This window comes from Phascolarctos cinereus, unplaced genomic scaffold, assembly GCF_003287225.1.
Source record: "Phascolarctos cinereus isolate Bilbo 61053 unplaced genomic scaffold, phaCin_HiC Scaffold_2;HRSCAF=192, whole genome shotgun sequence".
NCBI lineage: Eukaryota > Metazoa > Chordata > Mammalia > Diprotodontia > Phascolarctidae > Phascolarctos > Phascolarctos cinereus.
In genome coordinates, this window is record NW_027555625.1 from 168,843,409 (window position 1) to 168,859,401 (window position 15,993).

Here is a 15,993-nt window from a genome sequence, read left to right on the forward strand (position 1 = left end):
TTTATTTTTAAAAATTATGAGTTCCAAATTCTGTCTTTTCTTTTTCTAGGTTTTTTTTTAATTGTTTGCCTAATTCACTGATCTGCTCTTTCTCTCTTTTATTGATGTGAGCATTTAGAGATATAAATTTCCCTCTAAGTACTGCTTTGGCTGGATCCCATAAATTCTGGTATGCTCTCTCATCATTGTCAATCTCTTTAATGAAATTATTTATTATCTGTATAATTTGTTCTTTAACCCACTCATTGTTTACAATTATTTAGTTTCTAATTAATTTTTAATCTATGTTTCCATGGCCCTTTATTTAATGTAATTTTTATTGCATTATGGTCTGAAGAGGGTATATTTAATATTACTGCTTTTCATTTGGTTGTGAGATTTTTATGCCATAATTAATACACAGTCAATTTTTGTAAAGGTGTCATACACAGCTGGAGAAAGGTGTATTCCTTCCTATTCCCATTTAATTTTCTCCAGAGTACTATCATATCTAACTTTTTTAAGTACCTACTCATCTCCTTAACTTCTTCCTTACTTATTTTGTTCAATTTATCTAGTTCTGAGAGGGGAAAGTTGAACTCCCCCATTAGTATAGTTTTACTGTATTTCCTCCTAAAACTCATTTAACTTTTTCTTTAAGAAATGGACTGCTATGCCATTCAGTCCATATATGTTGAGTATTGACATTACTTCATTGTCTATGGTTCCTTTTAGCAAAATGTAGTTTTTCTGCTTATCTCTTTTAATTAGGTCTATTTTTGTTTTTGTTTTTATGAGATAGTGACTGCTAACCCTACTTTTTTTTTAAACCTCAGCTAAAGCATAATAATAGTTTCTGCTTCAGCTCCTCATTTTTCACTCTGTGTTTGTCTCTCTGTTTCAAGTATGTTTCTTATAAACAACATATTGTTAGATTTTGGTTTTTAATCCATTCTGCTATCTGATTCCACTTTATGTGTGAAATCATCCTATTCACATTCACAGTTATGGTTACTCACCTGTATTTTCTTCCATCCTTTTTTTCTGTTTATCCTTCTCTCTCTCTTTTTATCCTGTCCCTCCTCAAAAATCTGTTTTGCTTCTGATCACTGCCTGCCTCCTTTGACTCTTATCCTCTCTTCCTCTTACTTCTCTATAGGGTAAAACAGATTTTTATATCCAACTGAGAATGTATGTTATTCCCTCTTTGAGCCAATTCAGATGAGAGTAAGGTTCAATCATTTCCCACCTTCCCATTTTCCTCTCCACTGTAAAAGCTCTCCTTTTCCTTCTACTTAAAGTGATAATTTTTCCCATTCTTCCACTCCCTTCCCCCTTCTCATAATGCATCCCTCTTTTCCCTTAAATTTATTTTTTTGAAATCATCCCACCATAGTCAACTCATACCTGTGCCCTCTATGTATCTGCCTTCTAGCTACCTTAATAATGATAAAGTTCTTAAGAGTTATAAATATCTTGCCATATCGGAATGTAAACAGCTTAACATTATTGAATCTCTTATGATTCTCTTTAATGTTTACCTTTTTTGCTTCTCTTGAGTGTTGTATTTGAAAGTCAATTTTTTTATTTAGCACGGGATTTTTAGTTAAGAATGCTTAAAAGCCTTCTATTTCATCAAATATCCATTTTTCTTTTCTGTTGAAGAATTATACTCAGTTTTGCTGAGTAGGTTATTCTTGGTAGTAGTCCTACTTCCTTTGCCTTCTGAGATATCATATTCTAAATCCTCTGATCCTTTAAAGTCGAAGCTTCTAAATCTTGTGTGATCCTAACAGGGACTTTACAATATCTGAATTGTTCCTTTCCGGCTATTTGTAATATTTTCTCCTTGACCTCAGAATGTTGGAATTTGGCTATAATATTTCTGGGAGTTTTCATTTTGGGATCTCTTTAAGGAGATTACATATGGATACTTTCCCTCTCTATTTTACCTTCTGGTTCTAGGATATTTATCAGGGGAGTTTTCCTGGATGATTTCTTGAAAGATCATGTTCAGGCTGTTTTTTTGATCACGGCTTTCAGGTAGTCTAATAATTCTTAGATTATCTCTCCTAGATCTATTTTCCAGGTCAGTAATTTTTCCAATGAAATAGTTCTTTTTTTTTTCTATTTTTTCATTGTTTTGACTTTGTTTTATTGTTCTTTGATTTCTAGTGGAGTCATTACCTTATACTCGCACAATTCTAATGTTTAAGGAATTATTTTTTTCAGTGAGCATTTGTACCTCTTTTTCTATTCTGCCAATTCTATTTTTCAAGCAGTTATTTTCTTCAATGAATTTTTGTACCTCTTTTTTATTCGGCCAATTCTTCCTTTAAATTTTCAATGGATTTTTGTGTCTTTTTTGCATTTTTTTAAGGTATTATTTTTTTCAGTTTTTTTTAGTGCTTCTTTTTGCCAAGCTGTTGACCCCTTTTTTCATAATTGTCTTGCATCACACTCATTTCTTTTCCCAGTTCTTTCACTACTTCTCTTATTTGATTTTGAAAAGCCTTTTTCAGCTTTTCCAATTAACTTTTTTTTTCTTTTTTGGTGAGGCAATTGGGGTTAAGTGATTTGCCTACGGTCACACAGCTATTAAGTGTCAAGTGTCTGAGGCCAGATATGAAGTCAGGTCCTCCTGACTCCAAGGCTGGAACTCTATTCATTGTGCTACCTAGCTGCCCCCAACATTTTTTTTTAAGGCTTTGCTTTTAAGTGTTTTGATATCATTGTCTTTTTCTAATATGGTTTCTCGATCTTCCTTGTCACCGCAATAACTTTTAAATGGTCAGGTTCTTTTTGTTGGTTTGTTTGCTAATTTTTCCAGTCTATTTTTTTGACTTTTAACTTTATGTGAACATTGGGCTCTTTTCCCATGGTGGAGGGAGCACGGTTCCAACCTTCAGGTATTTTGTGCTGCTTTTTTCAGAGATAGTTCTGGGGAAAGAAGGGTCTGTAATTTTTCAGTGCTTCCAAGGTGCCATATGATGTGAGGAGAGGTGCAGTAACTGCTCTCCTGGCCTGTGCACTAGTCTTTAGCCAGAAAGGCACTTTGCTTCCTTGTAGCTACTAGCACTCTTGTCTTGGCCTTAGAACTATGATCAGGTCTCCTACTCTCCTGTAGTCACAAGTGCTAGTGCTCCTTTCTGCCTTGGAACTAAAACCAGGGCACCTGCTCCCTTTCAGTGACCACATACATTCTTCTCTGTCCTGGAACTGTGACCAGTACTCCTCTTGTTCCATTCCTTTTCACCCTTGAACTGCAACCTAGAACTATATCTGGGCAATGCAACAGGGTCCTGAACTCAGTGCCAGTAAAGAGCCCCCTACAATGTCTTTCTGATCAGTTCTATTACCTCCTCACTCTTCCCCTCAGTCCCTTATAGACTGTGAGCTTATAGCTGAGAGCTCCCAAGACTACTGCTTTCACCACTGTTTTAGCCTCCTCCAAGGCTTGCTGCTGGCATTGCCACAGGTGGGTCCAACCACCACCCCAGTGAGACAGCCCTTTCTTAGACCCCCTAAGTTGCCTAGGTCTGGAAACCTATTTCCTTTTGACCTTTTTGTTGGCTCTGCCACTCCAGAATTCTATTTGAGGCATTATTTTTGGTTATTTTAAAGTTATTTGGAGGAGAATTTGGGAGAGTTCAGGTGAGTTCCTGCTTCTGCTACACCATTTTGGCTTCAATTTTTAGTAACAGCAATATTGTAAGGATGATCAACTATGAAAGACTTAGCTACTCTAATCAATACAATCATCTAAGACAATTCCAAAGTACCTATGACAAAAAATGTTGTCTACCTCCAGAGAGAGAAGTGATTAACTCTGAATGCTGACTGAAGCATACTTTTTAACTCTATTTTTATTGTTTTATTTTGTTCGTGTTTTCTTTTGTAATATGGCTAATATGGAAATGTTTTACATGACTTTATATGTATAATAGAAATCAAAGTACTTGCCTTTTCAAGGAGGGGGAGGGGCAAGGAAACAGAATTTGGAACTCAAAATTTAAAAAAAGATTGTTAAAAATTCTTTTATATGCAATTGGGAAATATTTAACAAAATAAATCAATGTAATTTTTTAAAAAGATCAACTGATAGCCCATCTATTGTCAAGCTTAGAAAATGACCATATCAGGTAAAGAACAATATTATAATTTTATACCATAATGTTTAAGACTGTATTATACCATATTTGATTAAGTATTTGTTCTAATAGTGTAAAACTTCACGTTTTCTGTACATACAAGCCGATATCTATAAACTTAATTATAGCCTATGCTATTTCCTTTTCCCCATCTCCCCAAACCTACCTTCATAATAATTTGTAGAGATCTTCTCATGAAACTTTTGATTTTCAAGTTCATCTAGTCCAAAACCCTCATTTTACAGATAAGGAAACTGAGGGCCAGTAATGCTAAGTGATTTGCCAAAAAGTGCACAAATAATTGAAAATGGAAGTGTAAGGAGATAAATCTTTCAATGAATAACTCCCTAATTCTTAAATTCTATAAAGTCCAAGTTCCAAAATTTATCTTCCCAGGCTCCCAATCCCCTCCTCATTCACTCTACCTCTCCTACCCATTATTCAAGAACAAGTTCATATCCTTCCTCAACAGAAACTTCCTAGACCTCTGTCTTCTTCCTGTTCTGAACTCCAGTAACACTTGTCTACAGCAATCATCTGACAATTAATCATGCACTGTCTATAACATTTCTTATGTTACAGTATCCAACTGTTTTTATCTCACACGTTCTTTAACTTTTGTACATGTTTTAAAATTCAATATATCTTAAGTCTGTCATGGAAGTATGAAATAGTGATGAAGAACTTCATTTACCTAGATTCATGCAATGGCTTTTTCACATTGCTAAAATCATTGGCAGCTAGTCATTTCATGATTTCACTTAATAATAATGACATCCTTCAAAAGGTAGAGAAATTTGATTCTCATTAATAAGTCATAACTTTGCTAGAGTGAAAAAGGGAATGTTGGAGGAAAGTGATCACTCTCATCTTAAATTTTATGACAGGCAAGGAAAGCTGGGCATAGATGTGCACTCTAGATTTGGGGAGATTAGGATCCTATGTCCAAAAATTCAATAGGAAAATCAGTTCAAGAGTGATGAGAAGCTCTCAAGAATGAAAATTTGAAGACAAAAAGAAGAAAAATTCCAGTAGAATCGTAGGCAAAGCAGAGAGATGTGGATTATAGCGAACTAGTCCCTTAACTCTGACTATTTTGTTTTCTCTGAAAAGGAGAATAATATTTACAATGGAACAGAGAAAAGAAACAATGGCTAAGAGAGAATTTATACCCAAGACAAGTAAGGAGATTGATTGTAGGAGCACACTAGCTGCCCTTAATAGTCGGTACAGTGAATGGTCTATCAGTCTAGTAATTCTGTCAAAAAAGTAAGTGTGGCTCTGTTAAGACATGTTCTTGATGAAGCCATGCTGGCTCTCTTTAAGCATCAGTTGCTGTTCTAGATGTCCACTAACCATCTCTTTACTAATTGTTCTATCATTCTGTCAGGAATTGGAAGTCAAGTTTATTGGCCTTTTGAACAGTAAGACATTTGCTGTTCTCTAAACCTGAGGCACCATCCCAATTTTTTACAAATATATGGAGATCACTGGAAGAGGTTCACTGCTTCCATTTGTCCGTTCTTTCAGTACAATACTTTCAGTATTGTAGTTCACTAGATCTTGGTAACTTGAATTTAGAGAGAGCAGCTAATGCTCTCTGTCTCTCTTTTTAACTCTGAACTTAAAAAACACCCAAAAAAGGGCATTTCCACATATAAAGTAGAACAGAAAAAGAGAACTGTACATAGAAAAGCAAATCTATCATATTTAACTTGCTTTTCCTTTTAAGTATGCAACAAATTTAACCTGTAACTTTCAAAGTTGTACTGCTTATTGTCATTTCTTTCTGTCCTTCCTTCTATTCTCTTCTTGCTGTGCACAAGCACATGTGTGTGTGTGTGTGTGTATACACGTGTACATACACACACACACACAGAGCAGCTAAGTAGCACAGTAGATAAGAGTACTGGGCTTGAAGTCTGGAAGACCTAAGTCTCAGACACTTACTAGCTGTGTGGCCTTGGGGCAAGTCACTTAACTATTATCTGCCTCAAATTCCTCAACTATAAAAATGGGCAGAGTAGCTACCTCCTGGTGTTGCTGTGAGGATAAAATGAGATAATAACCCTGAAGTGCCTTAGCACAGTGCCTGGCAAACAGTGCAAACTCATTCTCTTCCCCTTTAGTACATGTTTATTCAACACTGTACTTTGAAGGCAAGAATAAATCAGAAAGCATCTGTCAAACTTCTCAAATATCTATAATATGCCATCAAAATTATCTGCAAATCTTGGTACCAATTTAATCGAAGTGTTACTTTATAGTAAGTGTTCAATAGACTATTTGATGTGTTTATATAGTGATTATGGGATTTTTATTTATCCCTTTTGGGGAAATGCTACATCATACTGAAAAATACTATACTATAAAAGCAATATAAATGCACTTCAAGGGTTGCTCTTAGAAATATATATGTATACAACAGAAAAAGTGGCCAGCAGGCAATTTAGCAAAGGCATTTAGTGTTTGATAATGCTATTATGAATGAAACATTGTAAAGAGAACCTGTTTCACTACTCTTCTTTGATCAGAATATATGACAACAAAATGAAAGGTATTCTGTATAAATAAGACAATGATGCCCTCTACTGAAATTGTTAAACCACTGCCAAACAGAAAGAAGCTAACTACTTTTATGCTCTTATAAAGTAGTGAAATATCCTTTAGGAATTTTATAGTGTTACTTAGTAACTGAGATCACTATGGTACACTTAAGATCAACCTTTGTCACATTTTCAGGGAAAGTCACTTAACCTTCTGCTTCCTCAGTCAAAACTTGAAGACTTTTAAGTTGCAGATGGAGTATCAATCTGCATTGATAAAGGGAATTTTCTCAACAGTTAATTCCCTACACTGATGAAATCATGGGTCTGGACCAAATAACCAAAACAAACAAAAAAACCTCAACAGGCAAATAATCAAAACAGAAGTTTCAAGTTCTGCTGGAAAATAAAGAAAAATTAAATTACTCTAAAACACGATATTGTAAGGATTCAAGTGGAATTTCTTAACCCTATTAACTAAAATTATTAACCTGAAAAAAGTACTGAATTTCAGTGAAAAAAACCATATTAGCAACTTTTAGTCTTTGTTATTCTTTTTTCCCCCTATTTTTAAATTCTGAACTTAACACCAAATAAGATGTGCATTTTCATATACAAAACAGAACAGAAAAAGAGGATTGCACACGTAGCTGACAACTTGCACCACACAGAGCTTGTTTCTCTTTCCAAAAATATAACATTCTCAGTGTGTTGTTTTGAAGGCTGAACTGTTTGGGTTTCTTATAGACCTTCTGTTTTCTTCTGTGCATTAAAAAAACAACCTCCAACAATGACCTTTTTTCTTGCTTTTCTTTTTTTATGTTCATGTTGGGAACTCTATTGTTAGCATCTCTTTCCCCAGCAACTCCTTTTCTCCCTCAAACCTCCCCAACAAAATTGAAAGGAAAATAAAACCTGTGAATCAAATATATATAGTCCATCAAAACAAATCCCATACTGGCATATACTTCCAAATACACGTATGATGTCTCATTCTGTACCCTGAGTTCATTAGCTCATCGGCAGAACGTGGAAAGTATATTTCTTCATCAGTCCCTTGAAACCATGGTTAGTCACAATCTTGAACAGAGTGCTTAGGTCTTTATCCATTGTTTTCCCTTACAATGTTGTTATTGTATAAATAGGTTCTGTATACAAAGGTCCTGTTACTGTACAATCAGGTCCTGCTCATTTCTGTTTATGTCAATATATTTATATGTATATGTACACACACATCTTACCAATTTTTGTCTAAAGCTATCTTTTGTCATTTATTAATAGTGTAAAAATATTTCATTATATTCATGTGCCATAATTTATGAGACAGTTAGGTGGCACAGTGGATAGAGTGTTTGACCTGAAGTCAGGAAGAACCAAATACCAATCCAACCTCAAACACTTACTAGCCATCTGACCCTGAGCAAGTCATTTAAATCTCTGTCTGCCTCAGTTTCCTCAACTGTAAAATAAGGATAATTATAGTGCCTATATCTCAGGGTTCGAAGGATAAAATGAGGTATGTATAACCTACTTTGCAAACTTTAAAGATCCATATAAATACTAGCTGCTATTATAGTTGTTGTTCTTGTTATTATTCCCCAACTGATGGGCACCATTTTAAATTTCCAGTTCTTTGCCACACAAAAAGAGCTGATGTAGAAATTTTTGACTTAAGGGTCCTTTTGTACTTTCTTTGTGCTTTGGAGTATAAGCCTAGGAGTAGAACCTCTGAGTCAAAGGAGACATTTCTATGTTTTCTACCAGCAAAAAGATGAGATACTAAATACTAAGTTTCACTCTTTCTGCAGTATATGAAACGAGTACCAAGTACCTACCTATTTTACACTGAGAACTATTCTCAGACTGAGTGAAGTAGAAAACATGTTCCTTCCCTCCAAGAACTTGAGAAAAAGGGAAGAGAAAAAAGAATGAAATTTATAGTTTAATAGATCTATGATCTTAGTGTAGGTACACCTTCTTATCACCATGCCATATTGATTTGTAGGATTCTTATTCATATTCTTTCAAAAATCTTTCTTTGGGGATTCTTCATGAAGGATTTATTCACAACTTTTTGACAAATGCCTATTTAATATTTGATATACTCTCTACCTACCAAAGTAGCCCCGTCTATTCTGGATAAATCTGTTAGTAGTTTTTCCACCGATGTATTAGGCTAAATCTGCTTCTCTTTTACTTCTATCAAACACAGAAGTTAAAACTGAAAGTAGAAAATAGAAATAAAGAAGTCATGGAGAACAGCAGGTTAGAGAGTTCAATTCAGATACCTTCTGTACTGATGGTATCAAACTCAAATAGAAAAGGAGGTCACTAAATCAGGGACAAGCATCCCTGAAAACTACATATTAACATTATCTATGTTATATTATGTGTATATTTATTTTGTTAAAAATTTCCCAATTATATTTCAACCTGGTTTGGGCAATTCCAGAAGGGTTGTAGGCCACATGCAGCCCTTTAGCCATGTGTTTGACTCATCTATTCTAGCTACCAGGTGAAGATGGCTAGTACTTTGATACACCAATGAATCTATGACCTCAGTGATCATGGTAACACATTGCACCAGCACAGATCATATCTTTCTATGTATACAGATTCTTACCTGATGTGATTCTTGCAATTACCCAGAAATCTTTCAGGGAGAATCTCTTTAATGTGCTCAATGCCTTTTAAGTCTTTTAATACTTCATGGTTGCCAGTACATCTTTCTGGCAGAATATCAATCATCCCTTGCTCCTACTAGACAACTGGTCCAGCTCTCCTAACTATCATATATTTCCTGAATATTAGTTATGCCATTTCTTTTGTGTAGGTTATTGTTGGAAATATTCTACAGTTTATTCATATTCACCATGCTCAATCTGTCCAGAGACCTTCTGAGTTAACCTACAATTTCAATTCTATAGAAATTGTAATGTTTCACAGAATATTAAAAAAGAATAGTGTTAAAAATATGATCTTTGGAGATGGAAAGCAGCTTGAGATCACTTAAAAGCAACATGCAATTTCCCAAATACAATCTTTACACTATTTCTCCTATAAAATTCAAGGGGCAACTCACTGCTTGCCTCAGTGCCCGCCCCAGGTAAATGTATTCACGCTAATTTGAAGAACTAGACTTCTAACTGAATTATCAAAGTTTTCTAAGTTTTCATCCATTTTCCACTATGGACTGTGTGAACAATCTCTTATGTAATCATGGATCTGAGTGAGGATGCAAGATATTATTCTGAGACTATAAATCAGTACTACATCAAATAAAAAATATTAGAATCAAATGCAAATTCTCAAGTTTGGAATTTAAAGCCCTTCAAAATGTGGCCCAATTTACTTATTTAGCCTTATCATGATTAGTCAATCAGCATTTATTAAACAACTATTATGTCCCAAATACTGTGTTAATTACTGGAGATACAAAGAAAAGCAAAAAACAGTCCCTACTCTTAAAGAGCTCATAGTCTAAGCGGGGAGATAACATATAAGCAAGAATGTATAAGTAAGATTTTACGCGTGTGTGTATGTGTGTGTGTATAAATATTATATACATACACACACACATATACACACACACACATATACACACACACACACACACACACACACACATAAAAATTGAGGGTGGTCTCAGAGGGAAGGCAATAAAATTAAAGAGTAAGAAAGACTTCTTGTAGAAAGTAGGGCCTGAAGGAAGCCAGGGAGGCTAAGGAAATAATCACTTTCACACATCCCATGATCTAGCCGAACTGTTCTCTTGTTATCACACACTAACACCCACACCCCCCCACACATGCACAGGGCCTCTCCTTTCCCCCTCCCTCACATCCATCTCTGGCTCCGCCTTTCCACAGGAAGCCTGCCATTCCTGGAATGCATTCTTGATCATCTCTGCCTTTCATAATCCCTTTCCTTCACAGCTCAGTTTGAGTGCCATTTCCTACATTAGGCCTTCCTCTATGGCCCTCAGCTGCTAGTGCCTTCTGCCTCCAAAATTACCTTATATTTGTTTGGATATGCTTATATAAATTGGATCTACTCTGATAGACTGTAAGCTCCTCATGAGCAGGGGTTCCTATTTTTCTCTGTATACTTAGTATCTAACATAGTGCCTGGGTTACCATATTCAATAAATTCTTGTTCTGTAAACACAAGCAAGCAGAAGACATCACCATTTATAGGAATGGAAATTGAGGAAATATCTTTGTAAAATATAAACAGACATGGAATTTGGTGCAAATCTTATTAATAGTACTGGTAATCTAAGTTTAAAAATGGTGAATAGAATGTGGCTTTAGCACTTGAGAGGGATAGTGAATGTCATAAATATGTGAAATTATGTGAAGGAATAATAAATAAGGCTTCATTGGATACAGGGAAGAAAGAAGAAGGAATAATCAAAGTATGCAAGCTGGATATGCAGGGAGGGTAGTAGTATCACTAATGCTAAGTAGGAAAGCTGAGAAGTATCACTTTGGGAGAATTTAAAGACGAATTTCCCTTCTGATGTGTCATTTGATACTGCAAAGGAACTTAAAAGTGAAGATATCCTGTACAGAGAGAAGTGAGATTACAGAAATGACAGGTCAAAGCTGGAGATTCATACACATGTAAAGTACAAAAAAAAATGAGTTTTCCAAAGAAAGGACACAGTGTGTCCAAGTAAGCTTGTTTCTAATGTAAGAGCATAGGAAGAAAAAAAGAGAACTGAAAAATGGATTCTTCCATGGCAAAGATGGTGGTAGGCTACTACTAAGCAACAGAAATTCCAATCCAAGGGTATCACAGAATTTGATCATCAGGAAGTTGTGTGTCATGTAAAATAAACAGACAGCTGTTAAAAACCTTAAAGCAACAACCCATTCCTAGTCTGATAACCGTCCTAGTCCTATAACAAGCCCTACCTCTGCCTAACTCCTTCAAACCATGATTGTTTCTTACTCATCAAGCAATCATTTCTTAACGTCTTATGGCAGGCACTGGGGTTACACGAATAAAAATAAATGAAAACAATGAAAATTGGGAGCAAATGCAGAAATAACAAAGCACTAAGAGCTCAAGAAATCAAAGGACAGTGCCACTCATAGATCATATGTATTATTAATAATCAAAACCTTGCAGATCACACAGCACAAATATGATACCCCTTTAACTTATTAATCATTCCACAGCTATAGTTCAGTTCAATATAACAAGATACTTCTCAAACAGAAACTAATATTATACTTTGCAGTTAGATGACAATAATAATATGATAATATTCACTTTACAGAGAATCTTAATATTCCAAGATTTTCTATGAAATTTACAAATGTTAATTCATTAATTCTCAGATTAGTTCTGTTGAGCAAGATGTCAATACTATGCTTCACTTTACAAACGAACAAAAATCTAACAAAGTCAACTTAAGTAACTGATGAAGGTCAATGAGCAAGTAAAAAAAAATAACAAACACTACTGATTTTTCTGTTTACTATAATTTTAAATCATTATGCCACCATACAGCTACCAAAGTTTCTTACAGCTTAAATTGGGGGAAAAGTTGTGTGGGTGGAGAGAAAGGGACAGATTTCAATAGATGTTGAGGTGGCAGGATCAATAATACTTGACAACTGACTGAGGGTGAAGCAGAATGAAGAGTTAAGAATAATCCCTGGGTTATAAACCTGGTTAACTGGAAGGGAAGAGGTTCCTTCAACAGAAATGGCAAATTTAAAAGAAAGACTGGGTTAGCGGAAAGGATACTCAGTTGATTTGGATGTGTGAAGTTTGAGATTTCCATGGAGACATCCAGGTAGATGAATATCCAGGTGCTGAACATCCAGGTTCAGCAAGCAACTGGAGATGTGGGGCTAGAGCTCAGGAGAGAGATATGGGCCAGGTACTGTGTACAGATTTCAGAGTGATCTGCACAGAGATCATAGTTGAATACACTGTAGCTAATGTGATTACAGAAGGAGTGTAAAAGAAGTGAAGAATAGAGGACTGAAGACAAACCCTTAGGTGTATTTACAAATAAGTGGTTGAAAATGAATGATGACCTTGATAAGGAGACTGAGCAGGTTCAGATAAGCTGGAAGAGTATCATGACAAAACTGTGTCATGGAAACCTAAGGAGGAGACAGTAGCCAGGAAGGCGTTCCAATAGTGTTAAGCACCACAAAGAGGTCAAGAAGAATGAAGACTGAGAAAGGGCCACTGAATTTAGCAATAGAGATAACTAATTAAAGATAACTAGTGACCTCAGAGAACTGCAATTCTTCACACTCATCTTGAGGCCAGCCAATTTTTTTGCTCATACATTTCTTTGAGGATATCCTTTTTACTCTGTGGAAGAAGAAGAAGAAGTGCCAAAAGAAAAACAAACTTAAATGAACAAATCCACGGAAGAATATGACATTATCCCAATTATATAAGAATAGTGTGGAGGGAATGAATGGAAAGGAGCAAAAAAAGCAAAAAGACTAGAGAAATTTTAAAGGGAACGAAAATTTCCACAACTTAAATAAAACATGAGACTCTGCTGAGGGCAAATATAAAAGACAGCAGACTAGTGGGAGTGGAAAGGAATAAAGCAATCATTACTATTAGTCCTCTTCTCCTGAAGAAGAACACACAGCCGGACCCACATTCCAGAGAAATTTGGCCAGCCATATTCCTTTTTTAAATATAGGTTGGCCTGTCACAAAGTCAGGATCTATAATATTCCTGGGCTTACATAGCTTGGACAATCAGGAATATATTTTAGTTAATCAAGCCTTCATAAAATAAATTTTACACAACAGAAATAAGAAGGAAAAAAGGAAACCCAGCCAAGAGGATTAATTTTTGGAATTGATCTTTTCAACGTAGTGTTGTTTTAATCAACCAGTATTTGAATACCTAACTAATCCAAGAACTGAGATGCAGAAATTAACAAAAGGACCTAGAAATAGATAGATAACATTTTTATTAGAAATAAAGGTGAATATATTTAATGTAAAAAGCTAAAACTCTTAGTAGTTATGAAGAGCAGTAGAGTCACTGGCATGAAATTTTCAAACCATCTAATACAGATTATCATACTAAAAAGAGATTGTATATTTATTTGTAGATAAGAACCTTCTCTTTAAGAGTAAGTACTCTACAAGACTGGCAATCTCTCTTTGCAATGAGCTTACATTCTAATGGAGCAGAGAACATGTGTCTGTGTGTATGTACATATACATATGAATATATATATACATAAAGCATAACTACAAAGTGAAAAAATATAAATACATATAAAGTATTTAAATATATTATAGTATGAGAGGCAGGGCACTAGCAATCAACAGGAATCAGGAAAAGCTTCATGCAGAAGATGGTGGTTAAGTATCATCTTAAAAGAATAGAGGGATTCTTCTGCTGTATAGAGTGCATGCAATCCAAGTATGTGGGAAAGTTAATGAAAAAGCAGGGATGGAAGATGGACTATCATGTGTGAAGAACAGAAAATAGGCCAGTTTAGTTAGGATGCAGAGTTTTGAAGGTGGAGTAATAACCAAAGATAGATAGGGGCCAGGTTGTGAAGTGTAATAAGCAAAAATACAATAAAACAGATGATGTAAATTTGTGGCTTTCTAAGTCAATATGCAAACTGTAGGAATTTGTTTCTCTTTAAGTTTGACAGCACTGGCTAGACTTGGAATCAGAACTCTTATCTTAGATGTATACTAGCTGCATGACCTAAGGCCACTTCCAGATTTAAACCTATGGTGCCATGCTAATTACTTGGGATAAACAGTAATTATGGCACAGTTTCATATTTTGTGAATGGTCTATGCTTCTTATTGAAACTAGGATAACTTACAATTTCTGAAACTGGCAAGATGAAATTTAAGTAAGCTGATTTTCTCACTTTTTTGTTAGTTCTTATCAGTTGATTGCTATCCGTCATGCTATACATATTTCACTGCTCTTTTGTTTTGTGTGTGTGTGTGTGTGTGTGTGTGTGTGTGTGTGTGTGTGTGAAGTTTGTGGTTTTAAAGAATGGATAGTGCTGGAAGGAAATCTGTAAAAGTTGTAGCTTTTAAAGAGCAGGCTTCAGTGACTGTTAGAGATATTTATATAACTGTTGGTTGGTTTAGGGATACTTATAAATATTTCAAGTATCATTCAAGTCTACAATGAAAAAGGATCAGCTGCACCAAAGCATAAAGGAAAAAATTGCAGCTGAAAAGGAAAAGCAATGGAAAAAACTGCAAAACACCTTAATTAATTCCTAAGAAAACAAGAAAAATCTTCAATAGAATCTAAGAGCTGAATGAGTTGCTACCGATTCCTCAAAAATTGAGGTTTCAGCTTCTTGAAAGCTGTAAGACTATGAAGGAAAAAGACAGCTATTAAACATTGGTATAAAGAAAAAAACAATTGTCATTGGCAAGACAATATGAAGACCTGAAGATTAGAACATGGAAAAAAATTTTTTTTATGAGACCACTTTTTCATTCAAAGTCATACCAAAAACATTGTGAGAATAAGTTCAGGTCATCTTTAATATCTGGGTAGCTTTATCACATTAAAAAAAATTCTCGTGTTTTGTTTTTTTTTTAACTTCCAATGATCCTAGAAGTCTTCTTCCCAATGAGGAAATTACTAACTGATAAATATATTTATATACTGAGAAAAGAATTGTTCCAGAATTATAAACTCAAGAATAGAGATGGAATACTGCAATGTAATTTTACACTATAACACATCACTAAAGATTAAGAAATTTATCCAAAAGATAGGAATAAATATGCTGCAATTGTGTGAAAACTCAGTTGATTTAAATCCCACTGAAAATCTATCAGCTATAACAAAAGTTAGATTTGGAAAGATGAACTGTTACTCACCAAGGGTACACTTAACATCCAAAGTGATAAAACTGTGGTTTCATGAGGAAGAACTGAAAGAATGTGTCAAAATCTTGTGAACTAAATGCCAAATCTGTAAAACAAGTGACTGCAGTAAAAGGAGAACATAATGCATGTTAAAAGGTTTTCTTATTGGTTTGTTTTTGTTTGTTTGTTTTTTTTTGGTGACTAGCTCTCCCTATCCTGTTCAGGCTGGTGGTACAGTGGGCCACTCATGGACCAGCCAATATGGTCATCATGGAAGCTTTAACCTACACAATTTTTCAGACCTAGGATTGTTTATCCTTCCTTGGTCTGCCTGGTAGTCCTTTGCTCCAAGAACTTACCATATTATTGTTGGACTTAATGCAGACACCAAATTGGCTTTAGCTCAATTACAGCTTAGAGTTCCTTAACCCAAGTGATCACCAGTCTCAGCTACCT

The 15,993-nt window shown here is 35.0% G+C and overlaps 1 protein-coding gene across 5 annotated transcripts in view; it reads right to left on the bottom strand.

Annotated features, from left to right (window-relative positions):
* The window catches only part of SLX4IP (SLX4 interacting protein), a 265,690-nt gene that overhangs the window by 232,075 nt on the left and 17,622 nt on the right, over nt 1-15,993 (bottom strand). The window lies entirely within an intron of this gene.